Raw genomic sequence first — 19,227 nt, 5'->3', positions numbered from 1 at the left:
TCTTCTTACTTACATGAGCTCGAGTTTAAGTTAGAATTAAAGTGATCTCGTTTGGCGGACAAGAATGGTTTTATAGGAGAAAAGAGGAAGTTCCATTATCAGAGTGAGCGGATAATCTTTCAGGGGCGTCGTGTACAAAGTGTTGCACGTTGGGCAGGCGACGCTAAAACACTGACCATTCACAAGTGCTGCCTTGCCACCAAAGGCTGAGGGCGGTGGCACTAAGGACATGAAATCTTATAAGCCAGAGGGATCAAAGCCTTAAGGAAGTCTGTAGCCTTTCTATGATTAAAAACAATTGGAATGTTAATAAAAACAATTAATGTTGATCCCTGCATCGCTTAGTTTTATGGTAGCGATAGACGAAATAAATTTATCAGTCCTGTAAATTCAGTACGTATTCCTCGGTAGTATAGTGGTTAGTATCCCCGCCTGTCACGCGGGAGACCGGGGTTCGATTCCCCGCCGGGGAGAATTTTGCATCTCAGAAGCTGCATGCAAAAATCTTTGGTAAAACATTACTCTTTCTCTCTCTCTCTCTCGCTCTCTCTAAACACACACACACACACACACACAAGTGGTAGGGAGGGGATAGGCACTCCTCGGCAACCAGATGAACGATGACTCCTGATTGTTTTCGCTGTCACATCATTGCAATAACTCAATTAGAAATGATTTTTGATGAAAGTAGTAATAAGGCGAGGGCAATTATGCAGATGGATAAGGGAACGTAATATTCCCCTTATAATCATAAGATAGAGGACGACAATGGGAATCACTAGAACACGCAGATGTTGATTGGTTGTGATAGTCTATTTGACCACCACCATTATTATCACCACCACCACCACCACCACCACCACCTCCTCCACCTTCACCACAGTACCGAGATTACTAAAAGAAACAGTTATTGAGGTGAAGATGAATAGAATAACACCGCGACTCAGAAGACTGAACCAAAAAAGGCAACACCACATTGCACAAACCACCACCGTCACAATCTTAAATCTCAACACCCTAAAAATGCTTACAGCATCACAGTCCCAACAGTAATACATATTTTTTGTGTGACACACACACACACACACACACACACACACATAGTGGATACGGTGGTGAGCATGGGATCGGGCAGACGTCCACGCGGAGGTTCGAATCCCACCACGTACAGCCTTAAAACACTTTGCCATTTGTCGAGTGGTTTAAAGTTACCTACATGTCACCATGATGCCCAGATTCTAGGTGGTTACACTCAAGATGAGCTTGGGTGGTTATATGGGCCCTAATATGGGTACAACTATAAATAAAATTGCCTGCGCCACTAATGGGCGGAAGCTGAACAGCGCTTCCCATACACTCTTCAAGTGTGCCTACAGGCGCTATAGGCCTTATCGTAAAACACAACACACACACACACACACACACACACACACACACACTTGCAATTTATGTCTTAATTGTTTCTCGAGTGACGAAAATTATAGAAATACGAACCATACTATAGTTATAAATCAAACATCGTAGAAACTTTGGCATTATTAACTCTATTGATCCTTTTTACTGTATCCTGACGTTCACCAAACATTACACATTAAAAACTAAAAATGAAATCGATAAAATAGAATTAATACAATGAGTAGAAAATAGTAAGATATAAAATCTACAAGTAATAACAGTAAAAATCAAGCAATGACAACCTAGAACCACACCACCGCCGCCACCACCACCACCACAACCACCACCACCACAACGCCACTCAGCACACGAGAGAGGGAAGAAACATCCAGCACACGCACAAGCACGACCACTCCACGCACTCTACCACCCTCGCGTGCGTGTCTCTGATGCTGATTAAAGTCTCATTAATAAGCAAATTGTCCTGTCAAGGGTGATCGTGCAAAGATATCTCACTTTTATTTCCACTCTCTCTCTCTCTCTCTCTCTCTCTCTCTCTCTCTCTCCCTTCGTCGCCCTCCCTTACATTTCAACCCCTTCCTCCTCCTCCACCTCCTCCTCCTTTTCTCCCTCTTCTGTGAGTCGGTGGAGCGGAAAATGAGATTCATTCACCTCACACACACGTCAACAAGCGCGCCACCGCGGCCCGAGAGGTGTGCCGCCTCCACACAGGTGCTAATCAGACCCGGCCCTCACCTGCACCTCTCCAGCCTCGTGAAATAATGAAAATCAGAGCAAGAAAAGAATTGAGAGGACTGAATATAACGTATACATAACGACTCTTCTTCTGTTCTGCTCATTTTCAGATATCATGAGGTTGTTATCTAATATGTACTCGTACTGTAATGTAATTTAGTATGAAGAGGTATTCGTGTGTTATTGCTTAGCGTGTGGGTTATCAGCAGGACAAGTGGGGCTGTCACGCTAAGGAGGGGAAGGAAGGAAAGCGATTTTGTTAAGTTAATGGGAAGAACCTTAACCTCACGCGTCCCAAGAGAATCCTTACCCAGGCCCTGCATACCGCTGTAAATCAAAGGGTCGGGAAGCGTGACTCCCGTGTACACCTGAACTACCTGGCCTAAAAAAGAGAGAGAAAAAAAAGTGACGGGTTACCTTGACGTGTGGGTGGCCTGAGATAATCACAACCCACTACTCTTGCCTTCCATTGTATGCCTCTTGTTGCAACTTCCCTCTTACACTCTCTCTCTCCCTACTAACTCACAAAGCGTTCCCCACAGCCGGCACCACCACCAACACGCGCACACACACACACACACACACACACACACACACACACACACACACACACACACACACATACACTTTTCCCAGGTCCTCTTTATGCTCTAATTTCTCTCCTCTCCTACCTCTTCCTTCTTCTCCCATCTGGCGGCGATGTCGTGACTGGAGGGTGTTAAGCTCCCTCTATATATCAAGCTCTTCCCATCCACTCCTCTGCTCCCACCCAAGGCCACTCCCCCTGATCGCCCTCATCTGTTCCTCCGTCTGGGCCTTACACCGATAGATGGCTACTCGCGTTTTCTCCTCCTTTGCCTCCTCGTTCTACTTTTCTTTCACCTCTTCTTTTCTCGAACTCCTCTTCCTCCTCTTTATCTTCTTCTATTTTTCTTCTCATTTAGTTTTTTATGCTTTTTTTTGTTTAATTTTTTCCATTATTTTATCGTCTTTTTTTTCTTTCTCTCTCTTCAGTGTTTCGTCTATCACTCTTTGTCTGCTGTATTTTTTTCTATATTTATTTTTCTCTTTGTCTTTCTAATAACTTTTACTTCCTCGTCTTTCTTCCTCCTCCTCCTCCTCCTCCTCCTCCTCCTCTTCCTCCTATACCGTTTACCTCCGGTGCAATTTTCCCTCCGGTGTTTGTTTATCTTTAGCTTCATAGACGCCAATTCCCGCGAGTCTGGCCCAAGCATCTACTGAAATTGGACACTGATTGAAGGGAATGCTGGGAAGGGCTGCGGTTGTTGCTGTTGTTGTTGTTGTTATTGTTGCTGTTGTTGTTGTTGTTTTAGGTTTACTGATAGTGGTGACGGTGATGTGTCTCTCTGTTTGCTTATTGTTTTTGTTTTTTTCTAATGGACTTTTGCTGAGTGTTTTTTTAGTTATCTTACACTTTCTCTCTCTCTCTCTCTCTCTCTCTCTCTCTCTCTCTCTCTCTCTCTCTCTCTCTCTCTCTCTCTCTCTCTCTCTCTCTCTCTCAAGTTTTCATACCTTTTTCTATCATGCCTTTAACTCCTCTCCCTCTCTGCCTCCCGCCACTCCCCCTTGCCTCAGCCTCGGTGCATCAGCCTACCCGGCCCCCACGCGCAGCACACTCTGTCCTCCTTTACTATTCCGTCAGAACTGGACGATCAGATTTTTCCAGCCACTTACTCGGACGCTTTTCATGCAGACCCTCACTCTCACAGGCTCACCGTCATCTCTTATCCCCTTCCTCCCACGCTTACTCCCTCCCTCTCTCTGCCATGTCATTCCTCTTCACTGCATCTCTCTCTCTCTCTCTCTCTCTCTCTCTCTCTCTCTCTCTCTCTCTCTCTCTCTCTCTCTCTCTCTCTCTCTCTCTCTCTCTCTCTCTCTCATGTTCATTGTGTAGCAGTAAATATTACGGCTACCTTTATTACTGCTATTGTTGTTACTACTACTACTACTACTACTACTACTACTACTACTACTACTACTACTACAAACGACAATAACAATAAGAGTAACAATATCACTCACTGTTACTACTCTTACTACTAATATTAGGGTAGTCGATAGTTGATGAGGCAGTCCATATAAGGCTGGAAATGATCTACAATTCATCAGGGCAATCAATAGAAGGCTGGGATGGTCGATAATACACTAAGAAAGTCAGTAAGGGTTAACAGTGGCTCTCCTCACTTGATGCCAACAGCTCACCTCACCACGGCTCCTGTCTGCCCAGTCTGTCTTCTTGCTGGCGGTCAAGTTAAGGCAGGCAGAAGCCCTAACAGCTGCTGCCACTACTCCCTCACCAAGTTTCCGCGCTGTACCCCCTAAAAAATCCCTCGAGAGAATGAAAGTAACTGAGCGAGACTCGTTTAGGTTAACTTTTGCCAAACGAACAACTTGCGTCTGACAGCAGCAAGGCAAGGAGGGGAAGTAACGTGGGGGTTTTGCTTAATGCGACTTAAAGTGGAGCCCTGCCCATCCCCTCCCCCTTCTCCTCCTCCTCCGCCTCCTCCTCCCCTTCTCCCTCCCAGAGTCATGGTGAGGGAGTCAAACACTCGCGGGAACTGCAAGAAGTGACGGTAAACTCAAGCTGAAGTGAATGGAGGAAAATGTTGTGAGGTCAGTCCTGCTTTTCTGTTGGTTTGGAAGCCTCAATACAACACAAACACAAATGCTCTCTCTCTCTCTCTCTCTCTCTCTCTCTCTCTCTCTCTCTCTCTCTCTCTCTCTCTCTCTCTCTCTCTCACTTTTCTCGTCCCTTAGATAAAATTCTGTGGTAATGAGAAAATAAGTGCCAAGGAACTAATCGTATTTGGAGGCTATGAGATAATTAAATTTGGAACGCTAATTTCCTAAGTTAAACGACAGTTATTGAAACCTCACCTTCCTTTTTTCCTCATTGAACCTGTCAGGACGCCTTACTTTATCACTTAAGTCACGTACTTTTTTAGTTAAGTTTGATTTTCCTCTTTTTCATTCCATAATACCTCCCCTTCTTCGCGCGTGGCTACATGGCTATACCTTTCCTCCTCCTCCTCCTCCTCCTCCTCCTCCTCCTCCATCATTGCTCTCACTTCACTTATTTTCGCTCCCTCCCTCTCTCGCTCCTTCGTAATTCTGATAACTACTTGGAAACAAATTAGCTTCACACACACAACACCTGAAAGGAAGTAGTCACCTCGTCGCCGCCTCCCTCGTCTCGCCTTGCCTCGACTCGCCCTCCTCGTCGCTCTTCATCACCTGCCTGTTGTTGAGCGGTAATTAAACGCACTAACGAGGCCATCATGCCCCGTGATGCGAGTGGCCACCCCCATCATCTTCATTACAGCGTCGTCAGTGGTAATGATATGCATGAGTCGCCCTCCCCTCGTCGCGTCCTTGCCTCCGTCATCCTTTGTACCTCCAGGGTGACTTCTGTGCGAGGGCGTTGGGTGAGTGTTGTGCTTCTGTGTGGCTGATGGGGTGCTACACCCCTCACTTCCGCTGCTCCGCCTTGTAAGTTTTCGTATAGAAGTGAAAACAAAAATGTGGAAATCGGTGTTTCATTAAGTTTGAAATAAAGCTTTAACTTTTCCTTTCCTCTCTCTCTCCCATCCTCTCATCGCTTCCTTGTTCTTTTTTTCTCCTCTCCTCTCCCGTGTTCTTGATTCTCCTCCTCTTGCCTCACCTTCCTTCCATCCTTCCTTTCTCCCTATCTTCCTGTTCTTCCACAGTCACTCACCAACCGGTGATAGTATCGGCTCCTAGGAGATATTGCCCGATAACAATTAATTCTTCCCTGTCTATACTGTCTCCTAAACCAAACATACTCGTAAATTGCCCCTCCCATCCGCCACAGGGTTGTGGCAGCGGCTGGACTCCAAGTGGGGCCCTCATGGTGGGCTGAGAAGAGGCGAGACAACCCGGGGCTGGAGAATGTCGGGACTGCGTATCGCTGGTGCTGTTGGAAGTCTGGAGTGTAGAAACAGCTACTTTCATTCAATTTGGTTTCTAGAATTTATTTTCGTAAAGCCAGTGAATTGCTGTGTCATTTGCCTGCCGCAGGTTACCCCGCAAAGTCTACCATAAAGTGTAGGCCGCTGAGGGAGGTGTGGGGAGAGCCAAGCGGCCTGCGGTGAGGCAGCTATCTTGGCGGCCACGGAGAACCAATATTGTGCCTCGTAAAGCTCCTGACTGAACCATCTTAAATGACGCTCTCTCTCTCTCTCTCTCTCTCTCTCTCTCTCTCTCTCTCTCTCTCTCTCTCTCTCTCTCTCTCTCTCTCTCCAAATATTCCATCTAACCATATGATGTACTTTTTTTTAATCAGCATTCCTTCCTCCCCTTCCAGTTTCCCATTACCTCATTCTCTCCCTCGTTTTCGTCCCTTTTTCCCTCTCCACCACCACAGTATCCTTGCCTTATTCTTACTCCCTCCTCGTTCTCTTCGTTCTCACCCGCATGGCCGCGACCTTCAGTCTTCACCCACCTCACCATTGCCTCCTCGCCTTTTCATCGTCATCCTGGTCGTCACCAAGTCTTCCCCTTTACCGGCCTTGCCCTTAACCCTCGTCCTTTTCACTGTTGCTCGGCTCAACATTCCCCACTTCCCTTCATCCACGCCCCTCTCGTTCTCCCCCCTCGTCCTCGCAGCAATTAGCTCTCCCAGGCACCCTCCCGCGGGAACCCTGACGTCGTTAACAATTACTCTTGACGCTCGCATGAAAGAATAAAAAAAGAAGGTAAAAAAAAGAAAGAGGCTCCCTTAGCGTCACGTAATACTGAGGCAGCTTAGGGTAACAGCAGCGGGGGCGGTCTTTGCCTTCTACCTCTTTTGGTCCGCTCGTTATAACCTTCCATGTTCCCCATACCTTGTTCTCCCTCCCTGGTATACTTCTCTCCTCCTCCTCCTCTTCGTATCTTTCCCTCCCACATTCACCTCTCCCCGTCTCTCTCTCTCTCTCTCTCTCTCTCTCTCTCTCTCTCTCTCTCTCTCTCTCTCTCTCTCTCTCTCTCTCTCTCTCTCTCTCTCTCTCTCTCTCTCTCTCCTCCCTATAACTCCCTGTCTTTCCTTCCTGGTGGAGACATGAGGGCGGTCGTCACGCTAACAACAAAACAAGTGTCCACTATCCGCTGCTATTCTGCGTTGTTATCAGACACCTCCTCCTCCTCCTCCTTTTCATCCTCCTCCTCCTCCTCTTCCTCCTCCTCTTCCTCCTCCTCCTCCTCCACGGACGTGCAAGTTTACGATGTAGTGGTTATAAATTCCGTGAGCAATATTCTTATTTTCACATGAGGTTGCATTTTTTTTTTTTTTTCTACACGTCGCCTCGCACTCCATCGCCGACCATTGTTTACGGGAGACCAGCACGGCAAGGCGGCACGCAGGACACCCCTCATCCCTCTCCCCTCCCCAACACTCACCACCCCCGCCAAACATCACCACCCTCCATCCCACCAAGCCACTACTTCCTGCACCGTTACCCATGGACCGGTCTATCTATCTGTTCCCTGCTCCCTCTACTACCCTACCTCCACCCCTTATGGTATACCTCTGTCTCGTCCCCACCGCAACCCTCCCCTCCCTATCTCAACCACAGACCATACTAGTCCCTCACTCATCCAACTCTCACACCCATTGCAGATTCCTCCATAACATCTTCCCTTCATCCCAGTGGTCACCCGCGATATATCATTCCCTTTACTATCATTATTCCATCTCCCATCCCACCCACACAACTACCTATATCATCTCCACCCTCGCTGCCATCACCCATGTCAGCGCTGTCCATATAACCCAGCCCGGAGTGTCCCTCTCGTTCCTCCCTCCTTCCCTGAGTCGGCCCACACACCTGGTCTCTCTCTCTCTCCTCCCTCGTTCTATCTCATCTGCTTAAACCTATTATCTCCCTGCGACAATTTACCGTCTGACAATTTAATGAAGGTCAAAATAAGTAGCGGTAATATACTGCAGCTTGTTTTTTACCCCATTAACTTATTTACTCTTACAAGGCTCATCTTTTATCCTGCAGGCGAGGCGGAGCGCAGCGGCACGTCATGGCTCGTGGCGGCGGCGGCAGCGTCAGAGGATCGAGAGTTCAGGAGGTCAGTGGAGCGGATTCTAATGTTTCTCAATTAGCAATATCATGTGTCGGGTGTGGTTATGATATAAATGGGATGTATTATTGATTCCTTGATAGCGTGGCGGGCGGGAGGGAGGGAGGCCGGTCTGTGCGTTGCCTGCTGTGGGAGAGGTTGAGTAGAGAGGGGGAGAAGGAAAGGAGGCACGAAGGGCCCAGCAGTGGTGACGGACGACCACGGTCCACGCCACCTCAGTAAACACTAAAGAAACCGAGCCCCCAAAGTCTCACACCAGGAAAGCGTCTCCCCTTGACTATCCCTCCTTGTCTTCTTTCCTCTCCTTTCCTTGATCTTTTCCTCGCAGCCTTTCAAAAGAAGCGTCGCTGTGAAGTTCCTTGCACGCTGTTCATGATTTTCAATACTCGGGTAATTGAATATTGACGAATTTCCTTTTATGTGATAGGATGCCTTCAAATTGGTCCCGATAGGCTCCTTGTTGAATGATAGAAGAGGACAATGTGTTATCTCCATCCACGGCACCATTTGTCTTGACAGGAGAACCGTGGCGAACAAGCGTCAAATTTGATACATGAGCAAGACGCGTCGCCCGTTGTAAGTGTGTGAGGAACGTATGCATTCCGCAGACAACCACAAATTAGCGATAAGTGCCTCTTGTACCTCATGTCCCCGATAAGACGACGGAGACAAACACAGCGCGGCCCACGGTATCAGTCTTGAGAAAAAGAGAGAGAGAGAGAGAGAGAGAGAGAGAGAGAGAGAGAGAGAGAGAGAGAGAGAGATCAAAAAGTAATAAATCCAAAACACTTCACAAGGAAATCCCTGGCTGGGTTTGGAAAAACATGAAAACACGTCATCAGCGGGAGTGAACTAAGCCAGTCAAGGATGATGATTACCTGGAAGTGCTCGCGGTGCCAAAAAACAACGAACTTACCTTCCTTACTTGTCTGCGTTTTTACCTCACTAATCACCAAGACGCTGCCATGGTTTAATTCCGCGCCTCCCAACATGTTGGAAGCGATCAAGTGCAGCGGCGGCGCATCAAGACCGTTCGTTTTTCTCGGCGGCAATAAACGCCCTTGCCCTCAGCACCGCGACTCGAGCTGCGCCAATATCTCACTCCTGCCGAGGAAGATGTGTTCTGGGAAACATATTGGTCCTGGCTGGGGCTTATTGGCTTGCCGGCGACACTGATGATACTGATGCTCCCTCCGTACGACATTTTTGGTCAGGAGCTCGTCGCCGGTGACCCTGACCCCGGAAAATAATGAAATCAATGCGGTACAAAAATAAAAGCAAGATTTTTTTAGCATCGCGAGGGAAGAAAAGTGAAATGCAATAAAGTTAAGTGATATATCTCCTTCTGCGGCGCCTCCTCCTTCTTCCCCGTCAGTGTATGTGTACCAATAACCCTCGTATGGTATTGATTCCCTCCTACCATAAGGTCTCTTGCCAGCACATCGTTGTCAGGGCGCCTCCTTTCTCTCTCTCTCTCTTCTCTTTCTCCTTCCTTCTCTGCTGTGGTTCAGTCTTTCAACCACCCAGCCACCCACACTCCTTCCTCTATATGTGACTGAGTGTTAGAATCCTGGGATAACATATATAACCTCACGTGTTCAAATAGTGCTCGGTCCGTAATCGTCTCGTCATGACCCACCTGATCTCTCGCAGCCTCTCTCATCGCTTGAAGCCTTTGTGGTGATGTATTGATGTTGGGCTTACTCAGGTAGGTTATGTGCACTAGGATTCTCTCTCTCTCTCTCTCTCTCTCTCTCTCTCTCTCTCTCTCTCTCTCTCTCTCTCTCTCTCTCTCATTTTCTGCCTCTGATGCTGCGCCTTTGTTGAAACTTTGCAAGATTTTTCTATTGCACTTTGACATTTTTGTTTAATTTTGCAGCTCTTAAAATTCATTTCGAGTTGCTATACGTGTGATGTGCATGTGTGTCTGTATGCCTGCCTGTCTATCTTCCTGTGTCCAGCTGTTCGGTCCATGGCATCTCTACGCACAGTCTTGTTACCGAGGATTATAAATAAAGTCATCATCTCGTGCTTGTTATCAACGACACCCACCATCAGTACCGCACCACCATGTTATTTGTCATATCTCGATTTAGATTCCGAGTTCTTTTTTTTTTAGTTTTCGTGGTAATTAAATTGTATAATTAAGGATATTGTAATTACCTGTTATCGTGGTGTGTCCTCCTGCCCCTTCCGTCCGCCTTCCGCCATCCACCGCCATAATTGCATCATAAAGTGAGGGCACGCTAATAATGCCTTCGCCGCTAATAATGAGGAGGTCCATTTGCTGATAATTAGTGACTGGTAATCACGACCAGCGCAGAGTTATCGGCACGGAAATTATCAGAGCAGGTAGTACAGGTGTGTCCGTTCCCGTAAGGCGTAGGGCTGATTACCACTGCCCGCTCATCCCTCGTTATCTCACTTCGTCTCGTATCTCGCGAGGCAAAGGCTACGTGGTCACTAAGCGAGGGTCAGAGGTCATTCGGTGGTGTGGTGGTGGTGTGATTAGGGTCTCGCTCATAATGGACCTTGAAATAGCTGGCAGTTTGCTATCCAGACCCATGTTCAAAAATTGTGGTCTCTCATGCGAACTATTGCACGCGGATGAGTGCCTGGGCTCACTTATGGATGTTTTCTCAATGATGATGCAGAATTCTTGTAGAACTATCATCAGAATCATGTAAATATCTATGGAAACATCAATGACTTCCGCTAGATCATGCTATTGTTGTCAAGTGAGATGCCGGCCGAGGTGTTTGATGATATTGTGCCAGTGTTCGGTTCATTGCAGCGACTCGAGATGTCGGTGTAAGGGCAAATTATTTTGTACTGACTATTTCTTTTCATTGCTTTTATCTCTCTGCCTCCGGGGGAAAATGCAGTTCTATATCATTTACCTCGTAGTATGAAAGGAACATTGGCATTATACTTTCTTATCCTATCTGACTTCACCCGTTCAGTGTTCCTATCAGTTCCTTCCCCAAACCGGTAATGCATACTGGCATATCCGATCTCTGTAAACATCAGTGTGGGTTGTATAATGATTAGCCTCGAGAACAAATTACTCCATATTTTCATTCAGCGATATAACTTGCTAATTACTTGATTGAGAACTAATAATCCACATTAATCAGCATGGAAGATTAAGATATTCAGCGTCGAGTTAGAAAGAGAATGGAGGGACAATTATTAAGCCTCACAATCAGCACAAGACTTCCGCACTACAAACGTCACTCATTCGCGTCCTTCCAGTTCACTTCTTCGCCAAGAAAGTCTGTCTGGGCAGCGGACCTCCTGCCGCCCCGGAAACTCCCCTGCAGAGCTCGTGTGAGGTTCCAGGTGCGCCACTGCGGGACCCTGGCAAGTGACGCACGAACGCATCTGTCGGAGGAAGGGGGAAGTGTGTGTGTGTGTGTGTGTGTGTGTGTGTGTGTGTGTGTGTGTGTGTGTGTGTCAGCGGATTATCGACCTAAAGCAGCAGCAGCTAAGGGTCGCGTTAGCATCAACAGCACCGTAAAGCACCCAGATACAGACGCTGATGACGGCCCTAATGAACGCCATCATCATTTGCGTCGCTGCCCGCAATAACAGTCCTTATGAAGAGCCACCGCAAGGATGTATTTTTTGCCTTCAGTCACAACAGTAAATAGCAGCTGCCATTGTACCCCACGCCTCCTGCTCCTCCTCCTCCTCCTCCTCGCGCCTCGACAGGTGTCATCCAGAAGGGTGTCCCCAAACATTTCTGGTCGCCCATCACACCGCAGGGAAAAAAATGATCGTGTGCGACTTACCCTACAAACAAAAGCTTGTCCGCCTTTACAGAGGACTTTGTTCAGGCCTCATAGATTGTGTCATGTTTATGTGTATGAGAGAGAGAGAGAGAGAGAGAGAGAGAGAGAGAGAGAGAGAGAGAGAGAGAGAGGGGGGGAGCGGGGCAGGATGAGGAATGGTAGGGTGGCTCGGTGGAAGGTTCGGAGAGTTACATGCCGGACATAAAATCTTGTACAAGTGTGGAATTAACAATGACTTGCGCATTTATTTTTAAGGGGGAAGATTACATCGCATGACCTTAAAATTCTGTTCGAGTGTATTTCTTTGTGTTATTTTGTTGTTTTCTCCTCCTCGTCCTCCTCCTCCTCCTCCTCCTCCTCCTCCTCCTCCTCCTCCTCCTCCTCCTCCTCCTCCTCTTCCTCCTCTTCCTTCCCGTCCTCCTCCTTTTCTCTCTCTTCCTCAATTCCACTCTTTCTCTCTAATCGCCTTTCTTTGTCATTGTTTTCTAGCTCGTGCCTTGATCGCACCCCTAGGTAACCTGTGTGTGTGTGTGTGTGTGTGTGTGTGTGTGTGTGTGTGTGTGTGTGTGTGTGTGTGTGTGTGTGTGTGTGTGTCGCCAGGACGTCTCCAGGTAATGTTTGTGTACGTGAGCGTAACCTGTTGATTCTTTGAGCGCCTTTGTTTGCTGTGAACGGGAAGGGCGTTGGCGTGGCGTGTGGGACAGGTAAATAAAGATGATGCGTTACCTCTTCTCGGGTGGGCGTCTGAGGCTCGCGTGGTTCTCGTGGTGCTTGGCGGAAAGTTTGTTAATGTGTTTGCTTTTCCTCGTCATTAAAGTTGGGCCTCATTTATTACACAGGTTTTAGGTAATAGTGTGTTTTCGTTACTCCTCGTGCTTCTCTTTAGTTTTGTATATTTCTAAGTTTTTTTTTTCTTGCTGGTGTATATTTCCATTTCTCATTTTGTTTTACCCTTCAGAAATGGAAGTGTAAAATATTTTGTCCTTCTTCTATTTATTTGTGAGTTTTCAGTTAATTGGGTGCTTTCGTTGTTGTTCTTTACTTCAAATATTTATAGGTGACGGCTTCCTGGGTTAGTTCGTTCATACTTTTTTCTTTTATCGTTTAGAAATTTAAGTCCCTGATATTTCATCCTGATAGCGACTTTTGTAATTTTCTTCTTTTTAATGTGAAAACTTGCTTTCCTGAGACGCACCGGAGTGGATGAAAATACACATTCGAACCATTTGCGGCGCCTCGGGAGGAGGTCCCGGGCAGGCAGAAAGTCTCCGCTAGTGAGTAATGAGCCGCGCAAGGCAGCCATATTGCCCCTCCCCCCCTTCACGTAATCTGCCCCCCGCGGCGTGCTTGCCTTCCCCTATCGCCTTCCCCTCGCCGCCCCGCACACCAACACCCGTGAAGTCTGGCAACACTTACCCTAATGTGAATTCTCGCTTTGTATTTATGGTACCCGTTGGCTGCGTGGTGACAGTGCGGCGCAGGGTGACTGGCGGAGAGTGCGAGAATGGAGACAGGCGGGGAAGCAAGTGTGTCACGAATGTCTGCTGTGTCGACTTGCCTGCCGTGACGCAGGGAGCCTCGCCTAAGGGAACATCGTAACATTCTGTGCAGGTTCGCCCCGTCATGGTTCAGCGTCCCCGGTGAGGTGGTGTGTGCAGGGTCGTAGCGTGGCTAGGTGGCCGCGCTGCTATCCTCAACCGGAAAGAAGAATGTTAACTGGAATTTATGAGGTCAAGAGGTCGTCGTCTCCCGCTCGGTCTCTTGCTTCTCAGACAAGACGAACGTGTACTTCGAATACTTATTCTGCCTCTTCTCGTCCGTTCTTTCCTTATTTTTTTCTTTTTCTTCTTTCTTCAGGACCTTAAAAACTAAAAAAAAAGTGTCTTGAGTTGCGCCTTGCCACGACACTCATCTCCATCTTTGAAAGTCTTCAAGTCTGCGTTAAAAATGAGTGAATGAGAAGAGGAACTCGTCCCAAGAATGTAAACAGATTATTTATTATAGGAATGTTCCTCGCTAAAACAAGAATTCTGCTGTCCTTTCAGCAACACGGTCAAGGAAAACTGCCCAGTGATTCCTGAGCCAATAAGCGCGCGTCAGCAAGAAGGAGGCGCTGCTGGAGGCGGTGGAGCGGCGGGAACACACATTTTCCTGGCCAGCTTTATGGTTTTATTGCCGCGCCATTCCCTCCTCTGTGACCATCAGAAGCGTCAACGGGTTCTTTTTTCCTCTCGCCTAAATGCAGGTCAAACGTTGGCTTACAGTAAACCACAGGCAACAGAAGGAATGCCGTTACTTCTTCAGCGGTAGTGAGATAAAGAGGATGTCATTATTTTCTTTTTGTTGACTTGCTTCATCTTTTTTTTTCACGACATCGTCCTTCTTGTCCTCGTCCTCTTGCCCCTCCTTCTTTTCTTCTTCTTTTTCTTCTTTTCGTTTCCTGCACCCTTTCCCTTTCCTTTTCTTCATCCTCCTCGTTGTCCCCGTCCTCTTCGTCCTCTTCCTCCTCCCATTCGTTCTCCTCTTCCTCCTCCTCCTGACCTCAGAGTTTGCCACACGCACACATATACCACGGCCGCGGCAGTCGACCCGGCGGGTGATGCAGGAGCCCTGTGTGACCCGTCTTTCATCGGCACTCTCTCGGGATCAATTGGAAACTACATCTGAAGGAGGCATTGTCGGGAGTGCGTGTTTAGGAGCCCATAAAGGGACCTGAGTGTATTGTGTGTGTTGTATTGCATGGCCTGTGTGTTTGCGTGTGTTGGAAGGGGAGGGAGGGAGATGGCAGCGTTTCACCACAGACTTCTCCAGCTTTGCTATTCTACATTTGGTGTTGTAGTGTTACATGAGGAAATACATTGATGGTGAAGGTTGCCGCTGTACTGTAGGTGTATGGTGAATGTCGCGTCGCCGTGTGGTAATTTCGCGTAGTGGTGCCTCAGTCAGTGTGTTTGTTGTGCTGGGCGTGCATTGTGTGGCGCTCATGCAGGAAGTTTGTGTGGCTGGGTCGAGGGGATGGAGAGGGGCGGGGCGGGGCGGGGCGGGGCGCCAACCCTCAGGGTCCGCGCCGGGGCTGCCTTTGCCTCTCGGGATTACAGTTCCTGCGGGTGGTTGACCGGAAGCCGTAGCGGGTAATTACTCAATTTGCTTCCAATCAGAAATGTGAGGGAAGGAAGACTGCCATGTGCTTGCGTGTATGCGCACAGGCAAGCACACACACACACACACACACACACACACACACACACACACACACCAGTGCGAATAGGAAATATAGAAAAAAATCTCTCTCTCTCTCTCTCTCTCTCTCTCTCTCTCTCTCTCTCTCTCTCTCTCTCTCTCTCTCTCTCTCTCTCTCTCTCTCTCTCTCTCTCTCTCTCTCTCTCTCTCTCTCTCTCTCTCTCTCTCTCTCTCATGTAGTACCTTAAACGAACGTAAGACAGTCACAGATCTTCTCACCGTGGGAGGCTGCGAGGAAAACAATGAGGTTGAAAGGAGGAGGAGGAGGAGGAGGAGGAGGAGGAGGAGGAGGAGATGGCGGCGATTTGGTGGGTACATGGATGCTCAAGGTTCAAGGCGTACAACTTCCTTTCGTTGATAAGTTTGCCTCATGGTTCCTCTTGAGATGGGAGATGGCGAGGCTCTCCGACAAGGTTCTGACGAGGCCCTTGTAAGGCATCAAGAGCGCCTGATTAAACAGCGACGTGGTGGCGGGATAAAGCTTCCACTAATTAGATTCCGGGCGAAGGGAGGACGAAGGAAGACGGAGAACGGATGGCGTGACAAGCTGGCAGGCAGGCAAGTGGGAACGGCAGGCAAGCAGACAGAGAAGAAAGCAGGAATATAGGAAACTAGATAGGCAAGCAGGTAAAAAAAAAACAAGTAGGCAGAACAGTAAAACAAGGAAGGCAAGAAAAGTTAAACTAGGATGATAGACAAGTTGGTAGCACACTAGATACTCAAACAGGAAAGGTAACACACAGAAAGGTCACAGAAAGCCAGGCATAAAAACAGGGAAGTGAGATGTTAGCCAGGTAGATGGAGAGGCAATCAAGTGGGAGGCCAGACAGACGAGCAGACAGGCAGGTACGAGAAGGAAAGGTGTTAAGTTCTATTTTCCTTTTGACTATTATATTTAGAAACATGATCTCGGGAGCCTTCTCCGTTGTTGATACTCTCTCTCTCTCTCTCTCTCTCTCTCTCTCTCTCTCTCTCTCTCTCTCTCTCTCTCTCTCTCTCTCTCTCTCTCTCTCTCTCTCTCTCTCTCTCTCTCTCTCTCTCTCTCTCTCTCTCTCTCTCTCTTTCCTACTCCTCCTCCTCCTCCTTCTCCATCTCCTCGTCTTGTTTCTCCGCCTTGGGTCTTCGCGCCTCATGCTCGGCTCATCCCATCCTCCAACACTCGACCATACCTCGGCCCTCTTGTCGCCTCGTCCTCCTTAAGCCTTTCCACCCTTTCTTCCTCCCCATCTTTTCCCTCCACACATGTTTCTTACCTTTTTCTCGCCTTTCTTCCCCTCATTCATTCACTTGTCTCTCTTTTTTCTTCTCTGCTTCCTCATAATTGTTGTTTGTTGTTGCACAGCTGCGTGTATGTTTGTCCGTATGTTTGTTTATCCCTCTGTTCTTCCTTTTCTGGTTAACGTTGTTCTTTATTTATCATTCCTCACTGTGTGCCTTTTCTTATTTTCAGTGTAGTTTGCGAGTGTTAACGTTCACACAAGCGCTTGCGAGAACACACACACACACACACACACACACACACACACACACACACACACACACACACACACACACACACGTTCTATTTTTCCTTCTAACATGCTGACCTCTTCCCTTCCCTGCGGTCAGCTCCGGTCACCTTCCTCACTCCACTGCCTCCCCCTGATCTGGTGTGTTGTGACCTGACGCACCTACAATACCAATGATCATCTGTTTCAACACCTGGCTACATTTGTTTCTCATTGGTGCTCACCTTCTACCCTTTCCACAGGTATTCTCATGCTGTGACGGCTGGCAAAGAGAGACAAAGAGATAGGGAGAGATGTAGAGAGAGGGGGAAAAAGGGAAGAACACAAGAGTTTCCCATAAGGTTCCTTTTCATAGCTACGTAGCCCCACCTTTCACCCTTAATGGTGTTGTTGTTGTGTGGGGTGCAGTTCGATGGGTCTGTGAGATAAAAGGAAAAATGCGGAACCAGTCGCCGCCGAAATGTTTTGTAGCAGCGATAGAGATCCATTCCCTGCGTCCCGACTCAGCTCAAGCTTGTTTTGAAAGTTAGCCTTGATGAACACTGCACGCTCCCTCTGCTCATCCATGCTCTCCGTCTTCTTCAGGATATACGCTGCTTTTTGTGTGTGTGAGGGGGAGGGACCTCGATTTTTCTCTTTCCTTCTGCCTCGACTTGTTGCCGTCCGTGCTCCGCCTCAGTCCACAAAAAGATCACCACACACTTTTATGGCCAATCAAATCGCAGCATTCTTTTTTTTTTCTCTTTCTGCTCTCTCTCTCTCTCTCTCTCTCTCTCTCTCTCTCTCTCTCTCTCTCGGCGTGTCTGTTTGACGTTCATTGTAGGTCGTATTTCTTTTACACTTCCTCCTCCTCCTCCTCTTCCTCCTCCTCTTTCTCTTCTTCCTCCTCCTCTTCCTCTTCCTTCTACAAGTGTTATGGAGATAGGCACGTAATAATTGATAGAACTTATCTTTTCAAAACTATTAATAGCCGTGTGTGTGTGTGCGTGTGTGTGTGTGTGTGTGTGTGTGTGTGTGTGTGTGTGTGTGTGTGTGTGTGTGTGTGTTAGCCATCCACGTCCACGCCTCATTTAGCTCCGCGGTCCCCTTAACGATTACTACCGCCTTGCCTCCAAGTCGTCACATCGTTGAAATGTTTATTGTATCAGGTGTGTTGGATTTGCCCCCTACTTTCCACTCTCCACTCTTGTTCATGCTACTCTCTCTCTCTCTCTCTCTCTCTCTCTCTCTCTCTCTCTCTCTCTCTCTCTCTCTCTCTCTCTCTCTCTCTCTCTCTCTCTCTCTCTCTCTCTCTTCTTTCCCCTTTTTCTAACATATCCTTCCCTTAACCCTTCCTATCCTCTCCCCTTTCTCTAACATACAGTTCTTTTCACTCTGTCTTCCTCTCTTCCCCTTTCCTTTCCTTCTTACTTCCACCTTTTCTTCTCTCACTCTCTGTTCTTCCCATTCCTTTGATCTTTCTTTCGCTCTCGTTTCTTCCAATTCCTCCTTCGTTATCTTTGCTATTCTTTTTTCACTGCATGAAAATCTCGTAACGTTCTTTGTTCCACCATGAATGTTTTATGGCTTGATTTATCGAGTTCCCTTTCTCTCTTTTATTGACTTGGCTGCGAGCGAGGCGACCCGCTGACATAAACTTGAAGTGGACATTCCAGCAAGGGCGGGGATTAGCGAGAATTGTTTGGTAGGCATCTTTCTCTCTCTCTCTCTCTCTCTCTCTCTCTCTCTCTCTCTCTCTCTTCTATTTATATTTTATTTTCCTCACTCCATCTCATATATTTTCGTACTCACTCACTGATTTTCAGTCCCTCGCTCACACGTTCATTCATTCATTTGTTCACTCAGCCCTATCACTCCTTCGCCAGATTAGTCAAACAGTTAAGGCAGAAACAATCAAGTATGCAGTGAATGAAGCAATCCGTGACGGTGTGCAGTGTGCATGTTTGCAGGCAATACATCGCCAGGCCAGCTCGTCCGCCACTTGTATTGCTCTACCTGCTGCACACACGGCTTTGGCATGGCTCGTTGGTTCATTTGGAGAGAGAGAGAGAGAGAGAGAGAGAGAGAGAGAGAGAGAGAGAGAGAGAGAGATATGAAAAAGAGTGAATCTTAAGCTGTTCATTTGTCCACGAGATACATATGCCTCCGTGGCACAATTGGTTAGCGCGTTCGGCTGTTAACCGAAAGGTTGGTGGTTCGAGCCCACCCGGGGGCGGGTTTGTGTTTTTTTAGGTCATTCAGGAGTGGGCACCTGGTTTCACGTAAATACCGTCTGGTTGTCCGCGTCACGTAGCTATCATTCCCAGGAGATTTGCACTCACTGGCCAGAAACACTTGACACAACATGAAGCTTTTACCGTTGTTATTATGCATGACTCGATATCACTTCAGTGCTGCAAGATAAATCTCACTTTACAGAAAAA

The 19,227-nt window shown here is 47.7% G+C and overlaps 2 non-coding genes across 2 annotated transcripts; both read left to right on the top strand.

Moving 5' to 3' along the window:
• Positions 1–401: 401 nt before the first annotated feature.
• Trnad-guc lies at positions 402–473 on the top strand. Its single transcript has one exon. It is a non-coding gene; the product is annotated as a tRNA-Asp (tRNA).
• Positions 474–18,945: 18,472 nt separating this feature from the next.
• Positions 18,946–19,019, top strand: Trnan-guu. Its single transcript has one exon. It is a non-coding gene; the product is annotated as a tRNA-Asn (tRNA).
• The last annotated feature ends 208 nt before the right edge of the window (positions 19,020–19,227 follow it).

The sequence above is a fragment of the Portunus trituberculatus genome, chromosome 40 (assembly GCF_017591435.1).
Source record: "Portunus trituberculatus isolate SZX2019 chromosome 40, ASM1759143v1, whole genome shotgun sequence".
NCBI lineage: Eukaryota > Metazoa > Arthropoda > Malacostraca > Decapoda > Portunidae > Portunus > Portunus trituberculatus.
The sequence above is the reverse complement of the archived record's forward strand: the minus strand, read 5'-3'. Positions and strand labels throughout refer to the sequence as shown.